Consider the following 12307-nt stretch of genomic DNA (forward strand, 5'->3'; position numbering starts at 1 on the left):
AGTTAAACTACATTTTATTATTACTATTACTTATTTTTACTGTTAACATTTTTTAAATATGTAGCATACAAATACACTGAGGAAAACATTACTGGAATACCACATAACTAATAGGAAGACTATGATGCATACTCCGTACTGTCACATTCATGTAGAGTCGTGTCCATAATCACCGATATCTTCAGAAACAGTATTAATACTGATAAATCATATTCTTTGTGTTTAATTAAATCGAGTTATTGATAATACAAATCTTATATACTTTATAAATTTTTAACATTTCTGTATTCTACTTGAATTGTGTTATATTCATATTATTAAACAATTTTGATCACTTTTTTAATGAAATTACATCAATCATTAAAAATTGATGTAGCAATGGGAGGTTCTATATTATTTAATAGCACCTTTACAATCTTTTTATAATACTGTAATAACCATTTTCGAAGGCGGAACATGGCATTTACAATTATTGAATTATTGAGCTTTCGATGTCCATTTCGACAGACAACAGTGACAGAAGCGCTATCTTATAAAAATGGTGCGTACCTCCGGTCGCAGTGGCCTGTAAAGTAACCGGAAAGAAACTTTAAAACTTCTTTGCTTAGTAAAAGCACCTTAGTCGGTATTTCTTTTGTTTACATGAGAAATTGTTTTTCTGTTTTAGTGGACATTACATCTTTAATTAAGGACATGTTTACCTTTCTATACCATATATATATAAGCACTGAACTTATTTTTATAGTTTCAGAGAATTATTTTCCATTTCTGCAGTAACATTTACTGTGTCTAGAGAGCCTATATTCCCAATTAAAGTGCATGTATTAAAAAATACATGTAAGTATGTACATTATTATATCTAACTACTAGAATAATCTATCACACATATTCTGATGGTATGTATTTCTACCTGCAAAATTGTTGAATAGACACCAATTGAAACTGATGATATAAACCTCGAACTTTTTATTTTTGTCCCTGTTCTACCATTTGTTGAATTCGACCAACCTGTGAATCAAATTGCCGAAACGAGCTTGTTCATAAGACCCCACCGTCGTTGATAGTGACTTGAGAGTTTCTGACGTTTTGAGAATATTTTCATTTTTGAGTTACACGATAAATTGTAGTATCAAATGAATTTAACAATATTCTCTTTCAATAATGATAGGAATATTTGTGATATATAAAAGCATTTTCAGGTAAAGAATGCCTTTATTGTTTTTATGATAACTTACTCCAGATTATAGTTCTAAGTAAAAGTTTTACCAAGGATTAAACATAGGTAGTTTGCTGCATTAAAAAATGGAAGTCCGGTTTCATTACGTACAGAATATATGATGTTAGTGCTACTTTTATTAGTGAGTGTCATATACACAGTTTTTAAATTAGTTTGGGGAGCTTCGTCTATTTTCCAAATGGGCTCAAACTTTGACATCATATTAATTTATCATTTTTTATAACATGACTGTGTATTCTAAGTTGTCTGTCGAGAATGGACAGTAGAAAAGTTTCTATCTTTGATAGGGAAAACTGAATTTTCTTATTGTAAGCTCCAAAATGATAGATATTTTCCATTAACTAAAGACAAATTCTTCTCTTCCATTTGATTAGTAGAAGTTTGACTATCGAAATAGTTAAACTATGAAAATTCATTAAAAAAATTATAATACCTTAGTTCAGTCACACGAAAGATGATCAATGTGACCATGTGACTGACTGACGTCTAAAAACTGCGTCACAATATAATTTTGAAAAAGTGCAATTGTCCGAGAAAGATGAAGTATGAGCTCCGAATATTTCCAATAGAGCAATGCCGTATTCGTGAGCAATGCATTCCAATTTGACTTTGTCACCAACAACTATATAATAAATTAGACTTCGATCTATCACCATTATCCTGAATCAATAAAGAGGCTAAAGAGTTGTGTGAACCCAATTATTCAGCTGCGAAGCGAATTCGTCTCTAAATATCTGCCAAGAAGGTGTTAATGTCAGTTTTTTGGGAAGCAATGGGAATTTTTTCAATAGATTAGCTTTAAACTGATAAAACAATGAACTGAAATTGTTATTGTAACATTTTAGTCCAATTGAATATGCAAATTTGTGGAGATATTATAATTGTCTATCGTGGTGAGGCACTTGCAATCGCAGATCAAAAAACTTTTGCTAAAAGTAATGATTCACAGGCAAACATATTTTGCAACAATAATTCCTAACATGAAGAAAATCACAAAAACGTATATATTATATAAGAAGAATACTCTGTTAAATAATAATTTTAAAGACGTCTATAGTGCCCGTTCAGCTCAACTGCTTTTTTAACTTCGCTTTTGTTTCGTTTTGGGTCATCTCCGTTTTCTGACTCTTTATCAATTTCGGTCTAATGTATACTAACATGTTTCAATAGGACTCTTAAGATTGATTTTCATAGAAATATTTCAATTAATGCCATATATCTAAACTGAATTTATGTACGTACTGGATTCCTGTTCATAAAGGCATACAGGGAAATTAGACATAATGCTGTTAATAAAAATGACGTAAAACTATCAGAGAAACAAACGAGCGAAGTACTCAGAACTCTGAAACAAATAGTTCTGGACGAGCTCACATATAAGGAGAGAATAGCACCTGTAGAATAGTTAGGATCATGGGTGGAAACTTGTACGAAGAAAATTACATCAAGGATGTTATATCGTTTAGCCGAAGGAACTGTAAAATATTAATTGAGATATTAATTGAGAGGTTACTATCTGGTCGCATCACATGCGCACAAACTAAACTTAATTCACAACGATGCTTGTAGGAAATGCAACGAGCCGGATGCAAAGGAAACCCTGGAGCATCTGCTGTGTAACTGCAGGACTCTCTCGAGAACTCGACAAAAATATTTGGGGGCTGTCAGTTTTACCGGAGTACTGGAGTACATTCCTGAGGTTTCTGTTGAAATCATAATAAAATTCACTAATAACACGCGCATTCTAAGCAATGCACATTATCGCTACAGAAAACTAAATTAAAACCCTGATCTGGTATCGCAATGGACCTTAATGGTCTAAGCGTGGTCATTTTGGTCTGCCAGCATAACCTGATCTTACCTATATGTCTGAATATAGCCATTTGTCAAAAATCTTTGATCATAATTTGATTAGAATGTACCAACTATTATGAAATAAAATATTAAACAGAATATCAGACATATTTTATTGTCAGGTTATCACAATAAAATAAATGTGTTGAAGGTCTTATCTCAACACCATCATATTGTATAGTTCTTGTACTAAATCTTCAATATAAATTTTTTCCATTTAAGTGAAAATGGAATGCAAACATTTTTTTGGAACTAACCAAACCAAAATCAAAATATCTAACATTTCCGTTCAAGCAATGCGTCAAACACTAACTGCTCTAATCTAACAAGTAACAACATCAATTATTTCTACTACTCGCACTACCAAAAAAAAAGTGTACATAGTAATAATAATCACGAAATGTGAAGAAGAAATGGAATTCTCAGTATGTACCAATATCGGAAGAATTACAAGCTTGTTTTTAAATCAAAGACAATAGCCGCATAGTTATCACTCCTTGCGCAAAAAAATTTGTGAACGGGCCTTCAACAAGTTATCATAATTAAATTGATTTGTAACAAATTTTCTACTCGGCAATAATGTGTGACTACCAACTGTCAACTACCAACTCGATGTATATCGAAAAGATGCATCTCAGCTGCATGTGGAAATTAAAAATGTAACAGAATCAGACACTGATTGTCGGGACGCGATAAGGTGACTTCTATATTATTTTGCAGCACATGCCGCAGCTGGCAGCCCCACATCTCCGATCTTCGATCACCGTTAGTTGTTTGAAGCGCTGAGTTATCAAGCAGTGCGATGATGTGGTGGCGCATTGTGGTGGTGACAGTATTTTAATATAATAAACTTTCAATTTAATTACCGAAACAATCAATTATGATATGTCGAGCATAGAGATAATTTAAGCATTTTTGCTACTCCAATTTGTGTATTACTAGTATCTCAAGTATGTATCATACCTCGTTCCTCGTGCCTCGTGCCTCATGCCTCGTTCCAATGCCTTTGCTTGAAAACTAAATTGTTGTCTAATAGCCAATAGCCCAAAATTGTTGTGTATCTTAAAATTTGAAAATATGTTTGACATTTCTTAATTATTTATTTCGTGTTTTCGCTACCTTTTGAAGATTGTAACATGTGTCTTCATGAGAAACAGAAATTAATTAAGAATGCAATTGATTAAAGCGGTTTCGTAAGCACAAGAATCTGAAATCAATTTCCAACAGAACCTACAAAACCTACAAGGTACAAGCGGGCAGACAAAGGCTCGATCTACAAATTTCGTTAACTAATCATGATGATCACAATGATGACAAATTGTTTCAACGATCATATTTGGGTAAATTTGAACAACTCAATTGATTAGATTTGCTCAGATAAATTTTTAAAAATGAACATGAAAACATTTTTGTATCTTTCTAATCGCATTCGTCGTATTTGTCATGAGGAGATATTAGATGGTGATGACGTTATCGCACTCACGCGATATATATTTCATGTGATCATAACTTTTCAGTATTAATATTGAAGAAATAATTTAGGTTAAAATAAAATGGTAAAGAGGTAAAGAAGTGACAGAGAACTCGTCGGAAATGGAAAACTGAATTGATAGGGTTGTGAAATTAATTGCTTACTAACTTTATTACTGATAACATACACAATCTTATTTTCAGAAATGTTTACTTAAATAATGTACAAAAAAAAATGTATTTTAGAAATACAGAAATTTCTTTTTATATCAAAAACTTCAGTGAAAATATTGTTAAAACTGAAGTACTGCTAATTCTTGCAGACATTAAAAACTTTGTATAAAAATACAAATCCCTTATGCATACTAGATTAATGTAATATTTTCTAGCAGAATTTTAACAATTCATAGACGTATCAACAGTACATATATCAAAACTGCAAAGCCTAAAGTAATCTGTTCTGCATTTGTCTTTCTAACTCCGAAACCATTCACAGGAAATTATTTTGATTTTAGTGTTAATTAATTCATAATTAATAACAAACATTTATGAAATTTATAACTTAGTATGTTTTTGCAATTAAGCAATCGAGCCATCCTTTAAGTCACTGCTCTTATGGCATTTGCTTTTCTCATCAAACTCTAAAGCATATAATACCATAACTACTCATACTACTCATACAGAATAGTGCACTACCTCTTACCTACTTGTTTGCTCTATACAACTTTAAGTTATATTTGATCCAGTCTAGTTACCATCTCTAGTCAAACTTTTTCATATAGTATCTATGTAGTACCATAACTACTCATACTACTCAACTATTCATACAGAATAGTATACTACCTCTTACCTACTTGTTTGCTCTATACACCTTAAGGTATTCTTAACCCAGTCTAGTGATCATCTCTAGCCAAACTTTTTCACGATACAGCATAACAGGAGTGATAAGAGATTTGAAGAGCATAATTTTTATTTGTATACACAGACCTCGAAGTTCAATCTATTGAGTAAGAGTGATCTTTCATTAAATTTATAGACTGGTGATAAAGCGTTTCACAAGTTCGAACTTACAGTTAGTAAGCCCCAAAGAAGCTAGCCCCCAAAATACTCAGAAAAATTGTGTGTTAACAAGAATCAATTATTTTTTAGTTTCGCCAGTAATTGCAATGTACTGCTTGAATTATCATTTACAACATTAGATAAAAGAAATCATATAGTATGGAGTCACCCTGTCTAAAATCGCGTTTGATATCGAACGGCTCGAAGAAATTCTTCCCAATTTGAACGGAGCTGTCGGTGACATAAAATAAAAGTGTGGGATAAACGAAAGTTTAATGATTCAAATTTGTTACTTTTCCAAATTCATAGAAAAGAAGATTCTGTGCACAGTGATCGCGGGAAAAGCTTCATAAATAGCGAATGTAAAATTCCGTTAACCGTACTATATGAAAGATTGAATCTAATCGTCAACCAATTAATCGAACCTTATAAGTGTGACTTCAAAACTGACAAATACAGTAATGACTGGGTGCATCAAACTGTTTAGATGATCCAAAAAAATAATAAATGGACACATACTATTTACTTGTCGATTTCTAGATTACATTTTTTATGTCTCCATGTCAACATTTCCACGTCTGCTTCTCAAGGATAAAAGAATTATCCAAACAGAAGATTGAAAAAAATTAAAAGAATCCAAAAGGCACATTTTTCAATTAAATACTTCGAAATGGGTTGCACTACAATTGCAGCATACCATAAGGAACGTCCTCATTTTGAAGGGAAATAAAAACACTTCAGTTGTCTTCATATCTAAAACTCAAACGTTGTGTTGATTGTTCCGTTTATTTTCCAGATCCGTCCTTTACTAACTGTATTGAAGTCCCTATTTATACAAACGATTTCATGAAATTAATTAGGTAACGAAGATATTATATTAGGTTAGGTTATGCTGGTAGACTATTAAGGTCCATTGCGATACCAGATCAAAATCTTAATTTTTTTGTTAGCGATAGTTTGAATCGCTTAGGATGCGCGTGTTATTAGCGAATTTTATTAGGATTTCAACAGAAACCTCAGCAATGTACTCCAGTTTGGTAAAACTGACAACCCCCAAGTATTTTTGTCGAGTTCTCGAGAGAGCTAGGCAGTTATACAGCAGATGCTCCAGGGTTTCCTTTGCATCTGGCTCGTTGAATTTTCTACAAGCATCGCTGCGAGATATTATATTAAAAAACTAAAACCATAACTTTCGAACATTTCTCATATAATACCACTTGCCCGATTACAATTTGAAATGGTGTTAAATATTGAAAGCAAGACTCGGTTCCATTCTGTAGCTCGTGAATAAGATAAAGGTTACGTGATTAAGTGGGTGTTACCATAGTGATAATAAGCATAGTTTATCGTAGCTTGAGTCTTGATTTCAATAAAAATTGTCTAATATTATATATTTTAAAAAAGCATTAGAAGCATTGCTATTGATTCTAATCGAATGTTTTTATTCATAATTGAGGAAAACTTATTCTAGAGAGATGTGAACAGATAGATTTCTCTTCAGTTGTCATATAAATCTTTTATTTATTACGAGTGTACATTACTATTTATATGAATTATCATATATAAATTAAATCATAAAACCTACTAAAAATTAAAAAAGAGATAACCACTTACTAGATTTCTTCTTCATTCTTCATCCCATTGTGTATGGTCCTAGGGAAACATTGGACCATACAATCAAAATACTTTCTGTACAATTGAATAATATTAAGATTCATGAATTTCACATTGTTTCTATTATATGTTTATTCGAAGCAATAGTTAAAGTTAAGATTTTTCGATTAATAATACGTTTGTCCAGTACACAACGTGGAAACCCCAATTAGATGTGGAGACATTAACGCAAAATTTGGAGAACTTGGCCAGAAACTATACTATAACTATACTATAATTACTATAACAGGGGCATTCAAAATAAAGCAGAGGATAAACTTATGTGAAGTTGTGAGAATGTAAAATTAGAACAAATCCAAAGAAACAGGTGTGGAACAATCCTCTTGCAGGGGAGAGAGGTGCTAATTAAACTAGAGCTTTGTGAGTAGCTTAAGAACAATCTCAAAAAACGGCACGCATAAGGAGTGTTAAACTCACGATAACCTTGGCTATAATACTCTTTTACTCACTCACCGTCAAGGCAAATGTTGAAAAAACCTATTACGCGTCAACTCTTAATACGCGTGACCATGTGTTTCAGAATTAGCTTTCTATAATACGACAGCAAGGGCTCCGACAGGGACAGGAAAATGCTTCCGCTAAGGTGGAGTATGCCCTTGGAGAACCCCTGGAGATCTGAGTGTACGAAGACCCTGAAATGTTGGAGTTTGTGTCGATGTGAACCTGAAATGCGTAGATCATCTTCTTGATCACAATAAGTGCTTGTTGCACTAGAAGTATTCAAGCAGACGGTAATAAAAATACTCTACGCAAATATGCACCGGAGTAGAGCTGCAGACGCACTCATCACACAGCTCGTGTGCAGATGATTAAGTAGTATAGGATGGTACAAAAATTCCACTTAAAAGAAAGGAAGATAGCTAAGCAGCTATCTTGGCGACTTTCATGAGAAATCGTAGTTTCGTAAACAGCGTTAATGGACAGGGCTTTGTATTTATAATATTAAATTATAAATATTTACACACTTGGTGTGCATACATATATTAGCATCGTCTATATCAGAGCTGTCCAGACCAGATGCGATCGAAGAGCCGCAGAAACAAATACACACATTCATAGTTGTTATTATAAATACATTATAACATTATAAATATGGTTATAAAATTAAAATTTAGTTTTATTTATTTATCAATTTAAATTAATTTATTTGGTATACCATAAAAATAAAATAATGTGGTTTTACCAGTGGACCGCATGTGGTCCGCGGGTCGTACTTTGGACAGCACTGGTCTATATCATGCTTTATCGAGCAATGTCTGGGTACCTCTGATAAATAAAACATACGTATATTACAAAAGTCTTTTTTCCGTATAGAACGTGAATTATATATTCAAATATTGTTTAGTAGTGTAAATAGACTACAATTTGTATCATTATACTGAATTATTTAAGTATTGTAATTTTGGATAATGCTTAATTTATTCTCACTTTTGTAAGCAATTATACAAAACATATAATAAATGTGATTAACATAATATGATATGTAATATATTATAAGTAAATATAACATATGTAATAGTTGTAGCAATTCAATATATATGTGGTGGCACATAAATACTAATATCTTGATATACACTTAGAATAAAGACAATTATTTATTGTTATTAATTGTTTTTTTAAATTATATTTTAAGTCTACTTCAGTTACAATTAGAAATCTCTATAGGAAATTTTTTGTAGAACAATATTCAAAAAGATCAAATTAATTATAGAAAAAATAAATAGTTATATTCCCGTTGGTTCATGTTTGACTTTTTCTATATTGTAACAACCTATATTTCTTACATAATGTAAGAATGTATTTTCTTACGGAAGAGACAATAAAACTCTGTAAAGTAGGTTCTATACTATTTTTTATGGACGCAACAGAACTAAGAGACCTACTCTAAACCCAGAAGGGGGCACAATAGGCCCGACGGTCGCAGTGCCACATCCTCTAACGATAATAAAAAATTATTTATTTCAAATCACTGTTTGCTTGAATGAAATAGTAACTATTTTATTTAAAAACTAACACACTAATATTATTTCAAAAAGGAAAAAGTAAGTAAGCTGTTAAATTATAATGATGATGATGCAGTCTTCTATGATCTATGATCTAATATATGCATTGAACATATTTTAAGCCTTGTTTATTTTCTCCATTTTAATATTTAATTTTCTCCATTTTTCGAAACTTTTCAGATCAAACCAATTAACTTCGTCTAGAGCTGACAGTTCTCTAGTACTTGTGTTTAAATTTGTTTTCATTATAAAAAATAAGACTTTGCAAAATCTACTATTTATTATTTATCCTAAAAAGTAGTAGCTTGGTGATTCATTTTCATCTTTGTGCACCTTTAAGAACTTACCGAGCTCAGTATTAAATCCACTTTGGTTAACACTACAACAACAATGATGAGTTATGATGAGTTCAGTATGAAGTTAATAATACATTTTTTTTTGAAAATCACTTGGGTTTTAATTAACACCTTGCCGTCGGCTTTCAATAAAAGAATTTTATTTAAATTAAACAATTAAATTACTTTAAAAATTCTAAGTTTATAAGTTCACAAAAATAAATTTTAATGTTAAATCATTTTTTCACTCAAATGCTGAACCAGACGACATTTCCATTGCAATCAAACGAATCGTCACGTTTACGACTTTTCATTATTCTTTTCATATTAAATTTTCTGCAACGTCACTGTTTTCATAAACAAACTACTTTATGCATAAATTTTGCTATAACAAGCATATCGCCATTTAAACAAAATTTATATATTTTATATTTATTTATTTTATAAAACCTAGAAATTCAATAAAAAATTACGTTTTAAAAATGTTTAAGAACACAACGACTGTGCCAACACAGAACCGAAGCCCGTCAGTGCTGCTAACGTACTAGAATCACTGAAATGCGCTTCAAACCGTGTGAGTCTAACACGGCTTATTCATTTGACTTAACGTACATATCGGTTAAGTTTATTATAGCCAGTCAATGAGCAAACAGGTTCTACATTTACTTAATATAAATTTGCTTATCTACTCGCACCTGCAAAACAAACCGTAAAACTAACAAACTATAAAATTTAAACAGTTTTCAATGTAGCAGTGATCAGCCAACGATCGTTCAGTGCCGAACACCTGTGCAGGTTGTATATCACGCATTATGGCGTTTTGTTGTATTGTGCTTTGTGTATTGCATTGTGTATTGTATGTTCATTGTGTGAAGTTACGTACAGAGTTGCTGCTGAAACCCCGCCCTTATTGGCCAACACAGAATCTGCTTACTACACTAACCAGAGTTATTCGCACAGAAAAAGAGTCAATAATATTAATGGCAGCAACCAACAAAAGTTACCAATTGGAGTAGATAATTTTCATTAGAGTAGAGTAAGAGTAAACAAAACCGCAAATTGGGCTTTTGTTTAGCAACAACAATGGCGTCTGTTTGTTACAAATTATGTTATATTGTTCGCTTGTTTGCTGTACTTAGTACGTAGTACGAACGAGTATTTACGAGCATTTACGAGTATTTGTTTTTGTATATTTGATATGAGAAGAAAGTTGAGTAGTTTTGTGTATTGTCTGTTGTCTGTTGTTTGTTGTTTGTTGTTTGTTGTCTGTTGTAATGTCAAGTACATTGGTGACATGAATAATGAGTTTAAAAAGTTTAACTCTTATGCCATTGTTGTTGCTTTTCAAAAAGATTGCAAAACGTTTTGTGACTCGTGTAAAGCAATTGCAGAATACTTTGTGTATTCGACTTTCTTGTGAGTGCGAGTGAGAATGCCATAAATATTGGTTATGTGCAAAAAATTATAATGTGGTGTTGGTGTGGCGTCATGTTCTGATTGTTTAAAGTGCTCTTACACGCAAGCCATGATTATTAATATCATTACTGCTGTTATTGTTATTGTTGTTATTGTTGGAATTACTTCAGTACTTTTGTAGCATAATGTTGTTGTTGTTGTTCTTGGATTTGCATTGTATTACTTCCATGACGGCTCCATGCTGAATGAAGCCGTGCTATTACAGTTCAGTTCTTTGTTGTTGTTCTTGCAGGTAGAGCGTTGTGTATTAGTTGGTATTATTCAATTTGAGTAAATACAATATTACTTAAGTAGGTAATTGAATAAAGTTTTGCACTGGGAGCGATAAATTTGATTAGTAAAGTTGCAATTCGCACGTAATTTTTTCTTTTAAATTTTAAATTTGAATTTTCGCTGCAGGACATATTCATACATATTTACGATTTTTGTTACCAGCACCAAAAAAAAAAAGTTAATAAATAATGCGAAAGAATGGGAAAAAAGACTCTTCATAGTTTTGACAGCAAAAAATACTTAAGTAATTTTATTGTAATTCCATTGAAGATAGTGATTAAATGATGAACAATCACAATTCTTGATTACTGGAGAAAAATGTAGAAATTAATTAGTTCTTATTTACTCGGATCTAGTCAATTTTAATAAAATGTCGAAAATCAGTTGGAAAAGATATAAGTTCGCACTTTTATCATTATCATTATCATTAACATTAGCTTTAAGTTTGCCGAAAGTTTTATATCTACATTAAGTGACTTCCAGTAGAAATCACTTATAATGACGCCTAATATAACAACCAACCGAACCCAACGACTGTTCTTTAAAGTCACATTTTTTTTTGCCATATATACGCATATACAGTTTGCAACCTTTAATAGCAAGTTAGGTTAGGTTTAGAAGGCACCTCCACTCGGAGACATTTATTGTCCATAGTGATGCCCTCAATAATTTTGCCGGGAGAGGCGAGTGTCTAACCTTTGTTATCTTCCATTCTTGTTAAACCATTTGGTTTTCCAAATGACGTTGAGGACATCCGATTAGTTTGCTTTTGTTAACTCTTCTAAGCCAGTGAAAAAGCGATCCCCTATGGCACAGTGCCTCGTTAGTACTCCAATAAGTACACGAACTGCACGTTTGGTGAAGCCTAAAAGACTTTTCGTTTTATATTTGTCTAAACTTTTTATAGCAACATCGATATAAATTCA

This window comes from Teleopsis dalmanni, chromosome X (assembly GCF_002237135.1).
Source record: "Teleopsis dalmanni isolate 2A chromosome X, ASM223713v2, whole genome shotgun sequence".
Classification (NCBI taxonomy): Eukaryota; Metazoa; Arthropoda; class Insecta; order Diptera; family Diopsidae; genus Teleopsis; species Teleopsis dalmanni.